Raw genomic sequence first — 7,191 nt, 5'->3', positions numbered from 1 at the left:
AGAGCTGAGCATGGCTTCCTTCTCATGGAACTTAACTGAAGTCTTAATTGAAGAAGACAAGACAGCAAACAGGTAAGTTATTCATCTGCTACAATTTAAAATATGCTGCAGTATTGAGAGGGAATACTTCTTTCCTCCACGTGAAGAAAGCTTCAGTAGCATAACACTGTGATCACTCTTCCTTCAGCCACCCTGCCCCAGGTTATTAAGTGAGGTGAAAGGAGAAACAAGGCCCAAATAGCCCAGCCACTTCTCCCCATTCCGGTTTGGGATCAGCCTGTCTACAGAGAGCATTCATTCTGCTCTGCCCTAAAGGATCAAGCTCAGCTTCTGCAGGGTGAGGCCTGCTCTAGTACAGTGATGCTTGGGACAAGGTGAGTAAGTCTGTCCAATTCTGGGGTTCAGTGATGAGAAGTTTACTGGACTGAAGATATTAACCATATTCTCCAATATCAGTTTTTAACAGTAAAGAAAGGTACTATTTAGATCTTTACATCAGTTCATTTGTTTATTTTTTGTATATGATGTTAGAGAATGTTCTAATTTCATTCTTTTACATGTAGCTGTACAGTTTTCCCAGCACCACTTATCGAAGAGACTGTCTTTCACTCCATTATATATTCTTGCCTCCTTTGTTGAAGATTAATTGACCATAGGTGTGTGGGTTTTTCTGAGCTCTATTCTGTTCCATTGATCATGTCTGTTTTTGTGCCAACAACATGCTGTTTTGATTACTATAACTTTGTAGCAGTGTCTGAAGACTGAGAGGGTTATGCTTCCAGCTTTGTTATTTTTCCTCAGCATTGTTTTGGCAATTCTCCATCTTTTGTGATTCCATATAAATTTTAGGATTATTTGCTCTAGTTCGGTGAAAAATGCCATAAGCTGTAGTCAGAAAAGATGCTTGAAATAATTTCTATCCTCTTAAATTTGTTGAGCCTTGTTTTGTGTATTAGTATGTGGCCTGTTTTAGGGACTGTTCCATGTGCATTTGAAAAGAATATGTATTCTGGGTTTTTTGGATGTAATGTCCTGAAGAGATCAGTTAAGTCTTAACTGTTTTGTTGTGTCACTTAAGGTCTCTGTTGCTGTATTGATTTTCTGTCTGAAAGATCTGTCCATTGATGTCAGTGGGGCTAAGAGTCTCCTACTATTATTGTATGCGCATCAATTTCTCCCTTTATGTCTGTTTGTATTTGCTTTATGTATTAAGTTCAATTATATGGGGTGGATATGTTAATGACTAATATCCTCTTTTTGTATTGCTCCTTTTAGCATTGTATAGTGTCCTTTATCTTTATGGCTTTTGCTTTAAAGTCTGTTTTGTCTGAGTATTGCTTCCCCTGCTTTCATATCATTTCCGTTTGCATGAAATACCTTTTTCCATCCCCTCACTTTCAATCTGTTTCCTTTGCCCTACAGTGGGTCTCTTGCAGGCAGCACATTGTAGGTTCTTGATTTATTATCCAATTTGCTACTCAGTGTCTGTTGATGGAGCATTAGTCCATTCATATTTAAAGTAATTACTGAGAGAGAGGTATTTATTGCCATTTTAAACCCTGTTTTCCAGTTAATTTTGTATTGTTTCTTTGTTCCTTCTTTGTTTTCCTTTTGTGGTTTGATGGTTTTCTTTTGTATTATGCTTGAGTACCTTTTTTGGTGTTTGTGTGTGAACCCATTGTGTTTTTGATTTGTGGTTACCCTAGTTTTTCAAGTATTTTAACCCATCACTACATTTACTTGCTTTAGACTGGTAGTCATATCAGCTCAGACACATTCTAAAAGATCTACATTTTCTTACATTCCTCCCCCACATTTTGTAGATTTTGATGTCCTATTTAACATCTTCATGTTTATCCTTGTACTGTTCTTTGTAGTTTTAACTGCTTTCACAGAATGTTTTTGATTGTTTTTTAAACCTATGTACTGACTTATTTAACTGACCTCCATCATTTTATATATTTACCTTTCCTATTGTGATTTTCCCTTTCCTATAGGTTCTAGCTTCTTTTCTATTTAGATAAGACCTTTGAATGTTTCTTTTAGGATAGGGTTAGTATTGCTGGATTCTTTTAGATTTTGCTTGCCTGAGAAATTCTTTCTCTCTCTTTCTATTCTAAATGATAATCTTGCTGGGTAGAGTATCATAGGTTGCAGTTTTCCCTTTCAGGACTTTAACTATATCTTGCCACTCCCTTCTGGCCTGCGAAATTTCTGTAAAGAAATCAGCTGATAGCCTTATGTGGGGCCACTTGTAATTGACTTTGTTTTTTTCTCTTGTTGCACTTATAATCCTGTCTTTAACTTTTGGCATTTTAATTATGATATATCTTGGAGTAGGTCTGTTTAGCTTCATCTTATTTGGGACCGTCTGTGCTTCCTGTACCTGGATGTCTATTTCCTTCTTTATTTTTCAGCCATGATTTCTTCAAATACATTTTCTATTCCCTTTTTCTTCTTCTGGGATTCCTATTATGTGTAGATTGGCACGCTTTGTATTATCCCATAGAGCTTGTATATTGCTTTCATTTTTTTAAATTTGTCCTTATATTTTTTAAATTTGTCTTTATATTTGCTCTGATTGGGTGATTTCCGTTATCTTCCAGATCACGTATTCATTCTTTAATTTGCTATTTATTGCCTTTAGCTTGGTTTTCATCTCGGCAATTGAAAAGTCAGATTTTGGCTCCTTTTTATAGTTTCTAGTTCCTTGTTACAGTGATCTGCATTTCTGTCAATAGGCTTTCCTAATTCCTTCAGCATTTTTACCACCTCCTTTTGAACTCAAGGTCTGGTAGACTGGAGAGATCTGTTTCATTGTTCTAGGGGCTTTCTCTTGTTCTTTTAATTAGGAGTAATTTCTCTCCTTTTTTACTGTTCTTATATTTCTGTGACTTTATGAATTTAGGAGAAAATTATCTGCGGTGGTCTTGAAGGGCTGTTTTTATGTGGGCGGATCCCTGTGTAGCCTGTTTGCATCAGATATTTTTGGTGTGAGGGCTGTTTTTGGTATGGATGCCTGCTGCATCTTTCCTCAGAGTATGCTGGCCATTGTTCCCTCCATAGGGGGTGTGTTTGGTGTGGTGACCAGAGTCCCCAGTGATGCTGGGTGGGGCCTTTTTCCTCTGTGGATGTCATAGCCCTGTCAGAGGCAGGGTCTGCTCCCCAGTTGCTATAGTAGAAGTCCTCAGCTCTGGTTCTAAGCTGTTGTGTGAAGTAGCCAGGACTGGAGTGCTCCCTCTGGGATAGGAGCCACTCGTGTTCCTTCCTGGGAACTGTCCACCAGGACGTGTGATTCTGTGATGCTGCCTGCCCCTGGGTGTGCACCCGCATAGATCACTGATGCTGCTGTTGCCCTCAGGGGCCAGCTCTGGTAACGTCTCAGAGCATGTGCACTAGCAAAGCTGCCAGTGAGTAAACCTACAGGAGCCGAGTTTCCTGAGCCTGCAGTCAGCCCAGATGGCCCTCAGGCACGTGCATGAGGTCCTGTGACAAAAATCCAAGCAGGAACCTGCCAAAACTGCATCCTTGCACCCACAGTGGGGTGCCCACAATCGGCTCACATTTCAGCCCTGCCTCCATGTACGTGCACCCACAAAGTTTGCAGAACCTGCTGTGTCAGTAGTATCCCCAGGTCTGTCTGCTGAAGCCTGATTTTGAGCACCTTGTCGCTGCACACACCAGTAGGCGCGCGGTGCCATGGCCAGGCTGGTCTGTGTTGTTCTCTCTACCCTACAGGCTGCAGCCCGGCTCCCACACTCACCTCTCCAGCCTCTGAAGCTCCCTGTCTGTCCCATTGGACCTCCCGGCCAGTGAAGGTTCCCAGGGTGAGGGAACCTTCCCTCTTTCGCAGCTCCCTCCCAGCGGCACAGGTCTGTCCTGTTCCCTCTCCTCCCTTTCCCCTTCATCCTACCTGGATATGTGGGGATCTTTCTTGCAGCAATATAAAGGGGGAAAAAATGAGGCAGTGGGAAAGGCTACGGTCACCAACACTGAAATTAGTGATTGTCACTTAATAGAATAGCTATATTGACTGTATAACCATGGATGTACTAAGTAATATATATCAACTCACCAATTTTCATAGCAGTCCTCTTGGGTAGGCGGTGTAGTCCTAGTTGAGTTCTCTATCTCAAGAGATGGACAGTCTACTGAGGCATAGGGAAAAGCAGAGTTTCTACTTATATCTCTTTTGTTTTAACATCTTCTCTTTATTATGGTTTATTAACAAATGTGCCATGATAAACGTATATTTGGTCTTCGTCCCCAGTTCCTGGCACGGAGCTCCTAAAACCCTTACAGTTTCCTGAGTGATGAGCTGATTAGGCATTTCTGTTTTTCTGGTGCATAGCTCCTAAAATCCTTGGACTTTCAGGAGTGACAGGAGTATCTTGGACTGGCGGCTAGGAGCCCTTGCAGACCTTCAGAATGAGGACTGATTGTCAGAAAGACCAAGGTATGGCTGGAGTTGGAACTTTCAGTCTCCCCCACACTCCACCTCAACCTCTGGGGAGGGGAGAGGAAAAGAGAGGAGCTAGAGGTTGAGCTCAGTCACCAGTGGCCAACCTGATCAACATCAGGGTGCTGGGAGGGTGGCACACCTCCTACCCCATACTTTGCTCTATGTATCTCTTCCATCTGGCTGTTCCTGAGATACATCCTTTTAAGTAACTACTAATAGTAAGTTAAGTGTCTTCCTGAGTTCTGTGAGTCATTCTAGCAAATTACTGAATCTGCAAAAGGAGTTCTGGGAACCTCCATTGTACAGCAGATCAGTCAGAAGTACTGGTGACAACCTGGGACTTGCAAATGGTGCCTGAAGTGGGGTGCTCTCGTGAGACTGAGTGTGATGCTAACTCTGGGTAGTCAGTGTCAGAACTGAATTGTCAAACAGTTGCTGTCTGGAAAATCAGAGAACTATTTGTTAGTGTTGGAAAACACCACACCTAACATGACAATACATATACATGAGTTATACTTAAATACACATAATTTGACAGTTGTATTACAATTTAGATTTAGCTGCCATAATTAGACACAAAATAATAGTGGCTTAAATACAGAGGTTTATTTCTCGCTTACCTGCAGTCTAAGTAGATACATTACCAGGCTTATATGTCAGCTCCATTGTGTCAGGGTCCAGGCTTTTTTTTTCCCCATTAAAGTATAGTTGATTTACAATATTGGGTTGGTTTCAGGTGTACAGCAAAGTGATGTGGTTATGCATATATGTGTATATATATTCTTTTTAAAACTTTTGCATTATAGTTTATGGCAAGATACTGAATATAGTTCCCTGTGCTATACAGTAAATCCTTGTTTTATATGGCATTGTGCATCTGTTAATTACATACTCCCAATTTTCTCCTTCCCTCCGTCTTCCCCTTTGTTAATCATAAGTTTGTTTTCTAGATTTGTCTTTATTTTGAAAGTAAGTTCATTTGTACTATTTTTAGATTCCACATACAAGTGATATCATACAATATTTGTCTTTCTCTGCTTGACTGACTTAGCATGATAACCTCTAGGTCCATTCATGTTGCTGCAAATGACACTATTTCATTTTTAACAGCTGAGTAATATTCCATTGTGTGTGTGTTTGTGTGTCTTGTTTATCCATTCATCTGACATCATGACAAATATCAAATGACACTTAGGTTGCTTCCATGTCTTGGCTATTGTAACTAGTACTGCTATGAACACTGGGGTGTGTGTATCTTTTCAAATTAGAGCTTTTGTCTTTTCCAGAAATATGCCCAGGAGTGGGATTGCTGGATCATAAGGTAAGTCTATTTTTAGTTGTTTAAGGAATCTCCATACTGTCTTCCATAGTGGCTGCACCAATTTACATCCCCACCTACTGTGTAGGAAGGTTCCCTTTTCTCCCCTCTCTCTCCAGCATTTATGATTTGTAGACTTTTTGATGATGGCCATGCTGACCAGTGTGAGGTGATACCTCACTGTAGTTTTGATTTGCATTTCTCTACTACTTAGTGATACTGAGCATCTTTTCATGTATCCAGGCTCCTTTCTGTCTTATTACTCCATTATCCCTGGTGTTGCCTTCATTGACAAAGGTCCAGTGACTCACCAACACACCCACATTCCAGAAGAAAGGGACAAGATGTGGGGTAGGCCTTTCTCTTTATGGGCATGACCCTAAGGTTATACACACCATTTTTGCTCACACTCTATTGGCTATAACTTGGTATCTGAGCTGCAGAGGAGACTGGGAAGTCAGTCCTTATCTTGAGTAGCCACAAACCTAGGGAAATCATAATACTGTGGAGAAAGGGGAGAAGAGATATTGGGAGACAACCAGGGAACCTCTCACAAGGGTGCATGCATGCTTCTGTTACAACAGTCTTCTGGTGTTTCCTACCTCACTGGTACAGAGAGAGGCTAGAGATGTGGCCTTGAGAAAACTGGAGCAAGTATAACAAATTCCTCCCAGGGTTGGAAGGACCTTAGGGTCACCAGGCTAGAAGGAAAAAGGTTATAATCCTGGCTCCACATTGCTGTGTGACTCTCAGCAAATTTCTTACTCTATATCTAAAATAGTATACCTGCCTCATACAGCTGCGGTGAGAATTAAGAAATAATACATGTAGAAGACTTGACACAGATCCTACACATAGTAAGTGCCCACTAAATGGTGACAGCTATTTTTACTACAGATTGAAATACTACTAGAAACCACAGAAAAACTAACAATAATGACTATAAAGGTTATCAAAGGATAGGTAAGCCATTTTTGAACTCTTGCTTACAAGCTCTTGACCAGCATGAACTGGTCTTAGCAGTGAAATGCACTTATGTCAGGGCAAACTGGCCCTTATGATACTGGGCCAAAATGGCCTTTAGCATCCATGTAAGGTACCTGCCAGGGCCTAGAGGGTGGACAGTCTGATGTATGGTGAGAAGGCTGCTGCCTTCTATCCAGAGGAAAACTTTAATTCAAAAAGATACACGCACCCCACTGTTCACAGCAGCACTATTTACAATAGCCAGGACGTGGAAGCAACCAAAATGTCCATCGATAAAGAAGATGTATATATATACACACACATACACACACACACACACACACACACACACACACACACACAGGAATACTACTTAGCCATTAAAAATGAAATAATACCATTTGCAGCAACATGGTTGGACTTAGTGATTATCATACTAAGTGAA

The sequence above is a fragment of the Camelus dromedarius genome, chromosome 12, assembly GCF_036321535.1.
Source record: "Camelus dromedarius isolate mCamDro1 chromosome 12, mCamDro1.pat, whole genome shotgun sequence".
NCBI classification, from domain to species: Eukaryota; Metazoa; Chordata; class Mammalia; order Artiodactyla; family Camelidae; genus Camelus; species Camelus dromedarius.
This window is presented reverse-complemented; position numbering follows the sequence as displayed.